This window comes from Chrysochloris asiatica, unplaced genomic scaffold (assembly GCF_000296735.1).
Source record: "Chrysochloris asiatica unplaced genomic scaffold, ChrAsi1.0 scaffold00003, whole genome shotgun sequence".
Taxonomy (NCBI): domain Eukaryota; kingdom Metazoa; phylum Chordata; class Mammalia; order Afrosoricida; family Chrysochloridae; genus Chrysochloris; species Chrysochloris asiatica.
The window spans coordinates 25,293,309-25,303,077 of record NW_006408521.1 but is presented as its reverse complement, the minus strand read 5'-3'; the positions used below and the strand labels follow the sequence as shown (position 1 = coordinate 25,303,077).

The window sequence follows — 9,769 nt, the reverse complement described above, 5'->3', positions numbered from 1 at the left end:
TATTTCTTTTTTAGTCTGCCTGTCCCACTCCACAATTCCCATTCAGGCCTTTTTTTCTAGTTATAAAAGTTCAGGGCTGGCTGTGGCCATTTGGTTTTAATTGGAAACTGTCTCTTCAAATTTTGAGGAGATCTGTGTGCATGTGTAGTAGAACTCACCGAGGATGGAGCTGGGATGTCCACTCACTCAGGCACCCCTATCGTCACCAGAATGGAGGTGCACAGACAGTGAGGGACCAATGAACAGATACCCCCAAAAAGGAATGTCTATACCTTTATCTCTGTGGTTCTGTCAGGTGTCCATGGCTGCTGTGATCATTCTCCCATTTGCTCTTACCCAAGCTGAGTGTCTTGAATTAAAAAGCAATGGATTTCTTGCTTCTGCTACAAATTCCCCTAGCTGTAAGCCTTCCAGTCTTCTAAATATTCCTTTATATGTGGTTCAGAGTTCTGGCACCATCTGCTAAGCCTGCTTGGTCCGGTATTCTGTGTTGCTGCTGATGGAACTCCTCACTGCACTTCCACCTTATCTGCCATCTTGTTTGTTCTCCCAATGTTGGGTGTCTTTTGGGAAGACAATATTTAGACTACCACAACTGTCAAGTCTGTCTTCTTGAGGGTATAAACAGTTCCTTACTTTAGGTGTGAGGAAGCATTATGTTGCCAGTTGTAAACAGTGAGATGACAATATGTGCAGTTCAGTCATGCCTAAGGGCTCTCTTTGAAAGCATACTAGATTATGAATGGGCTCTGGTGCGGTGCTGTTGGATAAGTACTAGACTGCTAATAACAAGGTCAGTAGTTCAAGCCTACCAGCCACTCTCAGAATCCATTTATAAGGTTGCTATGAGTCAGAACTGACTCAATGGCATACAGTGACAACAATAACAGATTAAGAATATATTCCCAGTCACCTATTGTTGTTATTGTGTGCCGTCGAGTCAATTCTGATTCATAGTGTAGGGTTTCTGACAGTCTAGTGCTTATCCTACAGCGCCACATATAATCAGTACTTATGAAGATATTTTGCTATGCATATTTTTCCCTAAGGAAAGGTAGTAGGACACAGGCTCTGTAACCAGCTTAAATTTCTCAACCATCTCCATCATGTGTTAACCCTGTGGACTTGGATAAATCTTGTATGGAAAATGGGAATTAGAATAATACACCTGGTTTTTGTAAAGATTAAATGAGTTAAAACATGTGAAACAGTAAGTACTAAACAAACGTTGACTATTATTAGGTAATGCTCTTGTCAGCAGTTCAAAACTAACAGTGGTTCAATGGGATAAAGATGATGCTTTCTGCTGTTGTAATGATGATTTACATCCTTGGAAACCCTATGCAGGGTCACTGTGAGTTGGAACCGACTCCACAGCACAACACTACCACCACCACCACCACCTTGTCTTTTGTGGGGATCTACTTCTCTTTCATCAAGGACTCTAAAATCTTGTGTAAGACAGAACTACCATAGCTGACTTCTAGTTGTAGAATGAAAGGATAGAATAAGAAATCCATCTCAGAGTTAGTTGTGGTAAATCTTCTCTGAGGTGAGGAGGCCTGAACTGGAACTATGGTGGGTGAATGGTGTAAAAGAGTTGGATGAGTGAAGAATTTTAAGTGAAAAGTGGACTAAAACTTGGCAACTTTTTACTACCTTGTTATGTTCTTGTTAAATGTCACTAAGTCAGTTCTGACTCGTAACAATCCTGCATAGGGTGGGCTCGGACCAGTGATCATGTGGTTAGTAGTCTAAGGCTTATCCTCAAGAGACCAGGCTCTTATAGTTCTCCAACGTCACATGCTTATATAAAGCCTTCAGCAGTGTCCAGACATTCCCACTCCTGAGAGAACTCTATGGCCACAACCCTGAATGTTTGAGTTCCTGGGACAGAGCCATGCCAGGTGTCGCTTTCTTGCCTCTTCCTCCAGGCTTTCTCCTCAAGCAAGATTAGTCTTGGTAAGTCAATTCCTACTGACTTGTTATGTGAGAAACAACACCAAAGCATCTTTTTCTTAGTTTTACTTTTTCTAAAACCAGCACTGCTTAGGCTTTTTCTCTATGTGAATTCATGCTAAGATGTGTTTCAGATCTCAAACCCCTCAGGTCCTAATTTGTTCAGGTGAATGAAAAGCCAGAAGCCTAGCCTCTCTCCAGCCTCTCCTGTTACCTGAATTATTCCATGGTGATAATGTAGCCTTTGCCCCACTCCTTCTGGCTTGTGCAACTCTGGAAACACATGAGCTGGATCTCAAATACTTCTGATCTGAGCGAGAACTTCCTGAATAAATTGCATGTGCATATACTTTTCTATAAATATTTACTCTTTTTCCAATTCATTCTTCTGATGAAAGTACAGAGAAAGAGGCAAGAAGAAAGAAGAGCAAATAGCTTACTAAAAGAGGTGGCTGTTTCTTTGAAGTTCGAGTACTCTCACTGTAGTTTCACGTCTTTCTAAGTATGTGCACTGATTCAGGCAGCTACATCAACTTTATAATCTTCACAACTGCTGTCGTTTCTGTTAAAGCTAATAAAATTTCATGAAAAGCAGTCACCCAAAGCAAAGTGAAACAGGAATTCTCTTAGGAAATAATGTCGAAGAAGATAAAATTAAAATCAAATTAGAAGAGCATTCTTACTCTACTTTCATAGTTTAGTCTTCATTCAATGAAGATAAGTCTAACATTTCATCTTCTACACTGGACACCAGAATAACAAAACTAATAGCATTAGGTTTTCCCACTAATAAAAGTTTGATGTTATCTTTATTCAACATTAGCTCCCTGTTTCCAAAATACTATTAGTACATGTGTAGTCAGTCTTCAGTGAGTGGTTGTAGATGAAAAGATATTTATTCACAGCACAAGGGAAGACGGCAATAAGACTTTTAGGCACTTTATAACATAGATGATATAATATTGGTGCAGCACTAGACTGCGAACCACAAGGTTAGCAGTTCAAACCCACCAGCTGCTCCTCAGAAACTCTACACCGGGTTGCTATGAGTTGGAATCAACTCAACCTCACTTAACAACAACAACAAAGTTGAATTGTCATGCCTAAGATACAACTCAGAATTTGCCACCATCTGGATAGCCAGTTAATCCTTTTCTCTATAAATTTGCAGCAGTCTTTTAAAATCTCATATTAAAAAACCCAAACCAAACCACTGCTGTCAAGTGAGTTTTCTGACTTACAGTGACCCCCATAGGACAAAGTAGAACTGCTCTGTAGGGTTTCCAAGACAGTGAATCTTTAGGGGAGCAGACAGCTTCATCTTTCTCCTGTGGAGCTGCTAGTTAAGCCCAATGCCTGACTTACTGTGCCACCAGAACTCCTAATCTCTCATTAAAGATGTTTTATTTAGCATTATAACTCATTCTTTATTTTGGTAACTTAAACTGCCCTATATTTATTTGGTATTATAACTCATTCTTTGTTTCTGGTCACTCAAACTGCCCTGTATTTTGAGCTCATCTTTTGTCTCAGTGTAAGGAGTTCTGATGGTACAGTGCATTAAGCATGGGGCTGCTAACCACAAAGTCAGTGGTTCAAAACTAACAGCTACTCCTTGGGAGAAGATGAGGAGTCTGCTGCCATGGATACTTAGCTGTTCAACTCTGTCTTTCGGGGTCACTATGAATCAGAATCAAGTGGACAGCAGTGAGTTTTCTTGGTTTATCTCTGTATATGTATGTGGTGGTTTTGGTGCTGGAGGCTATGAAGGGTTTTTTGTTTTGTTTTTTAATGAAATTAAAATACAGGCTTTTTAAATGAAATTATTTCAGTTTGCCCATTGTGTTCACCATAGCAACTTGAATAATTACAGACAAGTAGTAAGTAAGGAAAGTTAAAACACATTACCCAAATGTAGTTCTGGAAAATACCAGTGAAAAATCTGGGCCCTCATTTGCTCCCCCCTTGTTCTTAGAAGTTGTTGGTATTTGGTAAAGCCAAATTAAAAAAAAAAAAAAAAAAATTGCCTTTTACCCTAACTTGGATGTGATTACCAAGACTTTCTAGTTCAGCAGAGCTGTTTACACTGCAGATGCTTTTTAAAGGTTAGTAAGTGAAGGGGTTTTGCTCTATTCTTGCTGTGCATGGAAATTTACCTTCATATACAAAGGTATCTGTGAACAGCAGATTCTTTGAACATTCTCACCTGGTTCCACATTGGAGGGATATCCTGAAATTAGTAAAACAGCTTGACACTTTTACTTAGGTAATAACCTTCTTCTGAAAGATACATTTTCTTTCCCTTTGGGACAAAGTTGTTCCTTACAGTTGATGTAGACAGAACATGGTCTATATTTTCCAATAATTTTGATATTATACTTGTAATCATGACTCTAGAGCTCGTAGAAAACTGTAAACACTGTAAGTTTTGTGTCCTTGCTATGTTGAGGGCTTTCTTGGCAAAAGTTACCATATTCTGATTGATGAAGGCGCAGTAGGCCTGAAATCTGCAGTTCACTAACACAGTTTATTATCATTCCACTGGATTGGTATAAATTATTGCAAAATAATATTGCGTAGTAGCAGTCACTGCAATCCTTGTAAGAAGAAAAACAATTTACAGATAGAGGGTTTTTTTTGTTTTTGTTTAGTTTTTTTAAGGGGAGTGTTTAGTTAATCTAGAATTTAGAAACAATTCAACATGATGATGTTAGTACTACATAATTCAGAAATCAACATCTAAAATTAATCATCTTAAAAAATTTATCATCTGTATCAAAATTTATTTTTGATATCTAAACAAGAATTTGTCCACATAGAATGTTCCCCAAAATACTGACTTCATAAATACATAAGAAATAACTGCATCAACTAAAGACTCCATTTCTGAGGACTAAAATGCGTCCTGCATTGCCTAATGGGGACATGAATCGAAATAGAGAAAACAGAACCAGATGGCTGTCTTCACTGAGTCCTGGCCATCTTCTATCTTGTCTCTCCTGACTGCCTGCCTTCCATTTGCAATTTTGAGCTCTTTGTTAAGGGGGTGGGAGTGAGAAGGAGAAGGAATAGGAGCTATATAAGATTAGAGAGATCAAAGAAAAGAAGCTAGCAAAGTAGTTTTACAAGTATAAGTAACATGTACATATGGATCTTTGTTTGAGGTCTCTAATCTCCTGGTGTGGCGCTGAAGGATCAGCACTGGACTGAAAACCCCAGGTCAGCAGTTCAAACCTACCAGCTGCTCCTTGAACACCCTATACAGGGTCGCTATGAGTCAGAACTTACTTGATAGCACTTAACAACAACAATAAATCTCCTCCATTGGCCAGTTTATCTGACATTCCATCATTAAGCTGTTTATGATGTAAATACGACGGTAAGTCAAAAAAACATACATATTGCTACTAGGGCTCCAGTTTTGCACAGGCACAGGTTTATTCCCAATAGACTGTGTTTAAACATATCTCTGGGATAGGTGGATGGCTGCAGGCAGGCTCTCTTAATCTTGTTAGGGTGTCTTCAAAACAGAAGGTCTAATCAAAACAGTGACTTCCAAGGAAATCTATCTGCTGAGCTAGTTAAATTCAAGGTACAGAGGTCAGCTCAGAAGGTTATGTTGTTTCTAAGTGCTGTTGAGTCAGTTCTGATCATAGTGACCCTAAGTACAACAGAACAAACACTGTCTACTCATGTACCATCCATAGCACTGCTGCTATGCTTGAGCCCATTGTTACAGCCACTATGTCAATCTATCGTGTTGGGGCACTCCGTCTTTATCAGTGTTTCTCCACTTTACCTAGCACGATGTCCTTCTCTAGACACTGGTCCCTCCTGATAATATATCCGAAGTATGAGAGACAAAGTTTGGCCATCTTGGCTTCTGAGGAGCATCTGTCTGGCTGTACTTCCAACATAGATTTGTTGATTCTTCTGGAAGTCTGTGGTGCTTTCAATATTCTTCTCCAACACCATAACTCAAAACCATTCTTCTACAGTCTTCCTTATTCACTGTACAGATTTTGCATGCATATGAAGTTATTGAAAATACCATGGCTTGGGTCAGGTGCACCTTAGTCTTCAAGCTGACATCTTTGCTCTTCAACACTTTAAAAAGGTCTTGTGCAGCATATTTATTTGCCTAATGCAATAAGTTGTTTGATTTCTTGACTGCTGCTTCCATGAGTGTTGACAAGTCAATTCAAGAAGAATTAAGTCCTTGACAACTTCAGTGTTTTCTCCATTGATAAGAATGTTGTCTGTTGGTCCAATGGTGAGGATTTTTGTTTTCTTTACATTGAGATGTAATCCATACCTAAGGCTGTGTTCTTTGATCTTCATTAGTAAATGTTTTAAAAACTTTCAGCAAACAAGGTTGTATCATCTGCATATCACAGGTTGGTAATGAGTCTTTCTCCAATCCTGATACCACGTTTTTCTTCATATAACCCAGCTTCTCAGATTATTTGCTCCGCATACAGGTTGATACTTTTGTTTAATAAAGGATCCTATTATTTTGTAGCAGTACTTTTTGACTGGCCCTCGTATATGAAACTTACAGAATCAACAAGAAGACATCTACTCCAAGGTGAAAATAAGTGAAGAAAAGGAACAGCACATTAACTGAGGAGGAAGCACTAAAAGCTCACTAGCACATGCTCACAATTGTTGTTGTTTGTTGTTAGGTGCCATTGAGGAAGTTCTGACTCAAAACAACCCTGTGCACAACAGAATGAAACCCTGCCTGGTCCTGTGCCATCCTCATAATTGTTACACTTGAGCCCATTGCTGCTGCCACTGTGCCAGTCCATCTCGTTGGAGGTCTTCTTCTTTTTCACTGACCCTCCACTTTAACAAGCATAATGTCCTTCTTCAAGGACAGGCCTCTCCTGATTACATGTCCTAAGTATGAGAGACAAACTCTCACCATCCTCACTTCTAAGGAGCTTTCTGGCTCTCCTTCTTCCTACACAGATTTGTTTGTTCTTGTGACAGTCCATGGAACCCTCAATATTCTTCTCCCAACACCACAACTCAAATGCACACATTCTTCTAGAGTCTTTCTTATTCGTTGTTCAACTTTTTCACTTATATTGAGGCTATTGAAAATACCATGGCTTGGATCAGGCACACCTTTAGTCCTCAAATGGATATCTTTGCTCTTGAACACTTCAAAGAGGTAGCAGATTTGCCTAATGTAATACATCGTTTGATTTCTTAGCTGCTGCTTGCATGAGTGTTGATTGTGGATCCAAACAAAATGAAGTCTTTGAAAACGTCAATCTTTTCTCCATTTATCACGATGTTATTTATTGGTCCGGTTGTGAGGATTTTTGTTTCCTTTAATTGAGGTGTTACCCATACTGAAATCTGTGGGGTTTTTTCCCTTTCTTCATCAGGAAGTATTTTAAGTCATCTTCATTTTCAGCACCCATGGTTGTATCATGTACTTGTCAAATGTTAATGAGTCTTCTTCCAATTCTGATACCATGCCCTTCTTCATATAATCTAACTTCTCAGATTATTTGCTCAGCATACAGCTTGAATAAGTACAGTGAAAGAATACAACCATGGCGCACACCTTTCCTGATTTTAAACCATTCAGTGTCCCTTGTTCTGTTTAAATGACTGTCTCTTGTTCTAGGTACACGTTCCTCATGTGAACAATAAGTATTGTGAAATACTCATACTTTGCAATGTTATCCAGTGCTTATCATGATCTACACAATCCAAAGTCTTTGCAAAGTCAATAAAGCACAGGTAAAATGCTTTCTGGTATTCTCTAATTTCAGCCAAAATCTGTCTGGTACCCTCTTCTGAATCTGACTTGAATTTCTAGCAGTTCCATGGCAGTGTATTGTTTCAGCTATTTTTGAATTGTCTTCAGAAAAATATTACTTGCCTGTGATTTTAATGATATTGTTCAATGATTTCTACATTCCACTGAGTCACTTCTTTTAGGAGCAGGCACAAATACGCATTTCTTCCAATCGGTTTGCCAGGTAACTGCCTTCCAAATTTGTTGGCATAGATGAATGAGCCCCTTCAGTGCTGCATTGATTTGTTGAAAGATTTCAATTTGTATTCCATCAGTTCCTGGAGCCTTGTTTTGTTCCATACCTTCAGTGCACCTTGGATTTCTTTCTTCAGTGCCATTGGTTCTTAATCAAATGGGACCTCATGAAATGGTTGAACATCGATCATTGCTTTTTGGTACAATGTCATTAGTATTTTTTAAATGCAAGTTATAAAAACAATGAAATATTAATTTCTACTTATTTTTGTTGTTAGGTACCAACAACATATTATAGAATGCAACTACCCCACAGGTATTTCTGGGCTGAAACTTTTATGGAACAATTATGTGTTCTATAAAGTAGATGACAATGTCTTCCTACCTGTTAACCCACTGCCATCAAGTCAGTTCTGATGCATAGTGACGCTGTACGGGGTTTCCAAGGCTAAATCTTTTTAGGACAGTCTTCTCTTTCTCTTGTGGTGTGGTTGGTGGGTTTGAGCCTTTTACTTGATAGCAAGGGCTCTTTCTATTTATTACACTGGCAAAACGCACAAAATTTGATAATGGAAGGCATGTGAGAGTATAGGAAGCCTCATGCACTCCGGGTGGGATTTTAGATGCTGCTATCTAGTGGAGTCTTGGTGTGGCACTGTGGGTTAATGCGCTGAACTATAATAATGTCCATTGGAACCTCAAGGTTGGTGATTCAAGATCACGAGCCGTTCCCTGGAAACCTTATACAGGGTTGCTATGGGTTGGAACCAACTGGTGGCACTTAACAACTTAACAACATTCTAGAGAATAAATGAAGAGGATCTTTGCTCTCTGACCTTGTATTTTACTTCTCTTGCTTATACCCCATGGAATATGAACATGTGGGCCCGTAGTGGAACATGTGGGCTCATAGTGGAACATGTTCAAGTTCCTTATTGGAGTTCTATATGTGGTGTCAGGGAGTTAAGGAGTCCTGGTGGCACAATGGGTAAGACTTACCCTTGGAAACCCTACGGGGCAGTTCTATCTGTCTTATAGGAGTCACTATGAGTCAGAGTCACCTCGGTGGCTGGGCGCAGGGAGTTAGAGCAATCTGGGTGCACCGTACTGGAAAAATGGATACATAGAATATGGTAAATGCACAAATAACATTTTTCAATAATTAAAGACAGCCAATTTGATGTTTTTCAGAGCAACATGGATGGACTATAAAAACATAGTGAAAAAAACAGACAATAATATATAATACAGTGCTATTTCCATGAATTAAAAATAGATGCTCACAAAATAATACACATTCATAAAAACATCTGCAGTAGTTGTTACAATGATAAAGAGATGTGAATGTGGGATGGGTATAAAGAAAAATAAAGAAACATGTGATTAGAGAGGGAGGGCCTGTGCAAGGCTCAATGGTCACATGTCATGAATTGAGTCTAATTAATTTCACTTTTTGTGCTCAAGAGCCTCCCAAGTGAAACAGCAACAACAAAGATAATGTTATGACAATAAGAGAAATTAAAAAGAAAATCATCCATGATTCACTACAGCTTCTAAACTGTTTGAAGCAATGCATTTTATGGTGGTGTTGTTGTCAGGTGCCATCGAGTCGGAACCGACTCACAAGGACCCCATACACAGCAGAAGGAAACAATGTCCGATCCTGGGCCAACCTCACTACCGCTGCCACACTTGAGTGCATCAATGATGCCACCTGGCCAACCCATCTCGTTAGGGGTCTTCCTCTTTTTCTCTGACCCTCCACCTTACCCAGCATGACATCCTTCTCCAGCGACT

The 9,769-nt window shown here is 39.2% G+C and overlaps 1 protein-coding gene and 1 pseudogene across 3 annotated transcripts in view; one reads left to right on the top strand and one right to left on the bottom strand.

Moving 5' to 3' along the window:
* The window catches only part of HPSE2 (heparanase 2), an 869,616-nt gene that overhangs the window by 234,194 nt on the left and 625,653 nt on the right, over window positions 1-9,769 (top strand). The gene's annotated exons all lie outside the window — the stretch shown is intronic.
* Window positions 1,768-2,011, bottom strand: LOC102821976 (annotated as a pseudogene).